This window comes from Grammomys surdaster, unplaced genomic scaffold, assembly GCF_004785775.1.
Source record: "Grammomys surdaster isolate TR1022 unplaced genomic scaffold, NIH_TR_1.0 210465, whole genome shotgun sequence".
NCBI lineage: Eukaryota > Metazoa > Chordata > Mammalia > Rodentia > Muridae > Grammomys > Grammomys surdaster.
In genome coordinates, this window is record NW_021624184.1 from 1 (window position 1) to 1,041 (window position 1,041).

General features: G+C 55.0%; 1 non-coding gene across 1 annotated transcript; it reads right to left on the reverse strand.

The window, feature by feature from the left end:
- Nucleotides 1-359: 359 nt before the first annotated feature.
- On the reverse strand, nt 360-550 carry LOC114615975. The gene has a single exon (XR_003710560.1). It is a non-coding gene; the product is annotated as a U2 spliceosomal RNA (small nuclear RNA).
- Nucleotides 551-1,041: the final 491 nt, after the last annotated feature.

Below are 1,041 nucleotides of genomic sequence, written 5' to 3' on the forward strand. Positions count from 1 at the left end.
AAGGTCTGACGAGTCTCCGAATGTTTAGGCCTGACTTTAAGGTACCAGCCTGTCTTGTATCCGTCTTGATTTTGGTATCCGGGATCTGCTTCTTTCTGCCTACCCGACTACACCTTTATTAGATGAGTATCAAGTTTACCACATGAAACTTAAAATCGGCCTTAACCAACCGTTTCAGACGGAGGACACGAGTCTCAAGAACAACAAGCCAGACAGGGACAGGAACCAGACCAGCAGACAGATACACCGACCAATGAGCACAACGTAAAAACAATCAGTGGTGAAACTAGAGCGGGAAATACGCAAGAGAAAAGGAGCTCAGAATATCTTTCCTTCAGACCAGCGTTTGAGGTCCCCCGAGGGGGTGCACCGTTCCTGGAGGTACTGCAATACCAGGTCGATGCGTGGAGTGGACGGAGCAAGCTCCTATTCCAACTCCTACTTCCAAAAATCCATTTAATATATTGTCCTCGGATAGAGGACGTATCAGATATTAAACTGATAAGAACAGATACTACACTTGATCTTAGCCAAAAGGCCGAGAAGCGATACCGCATGGCCCACACACGCCCCCAACACTCAACACCGCACGCACCTTCAACTCACGGTCACCCGCACGCGCGCGCCCGCAAACGCGCGCCCGATACCCACCCTCCTCTTCTATCGCGCCCACCACTTTCACGCCAGGAAAAGCCTGAGGGATCCCAAGGAGGCCGAGAAGTTTTTGTTGCGCTTTTTCGATCCCAGAGTTCCGCGGAGAGCCGGCCGCGTCTCATTTGCATGCCCCGCCCAGCGCGCCTTCCGACTCTGCGCTGCCCAGCGCCGCCAGAGCGCCGCAGTCCCGACCGATGCCCACGGTTCGGCCAGGCTCTTCTTCGCAGTCTTTCAGACACAGAACTGACAGCACCCGCCACAAGAGCTTCCCTAGCCCCCCCTTTTATCTAGTGGCATGGCGTCTCGCCTGAGATGAGGTCCACGAAGGAGGCGAGGGGGCCGGTGCCCTCCCTGAGTGTGACCCCGGGAAGACACGCTCTGATCCCC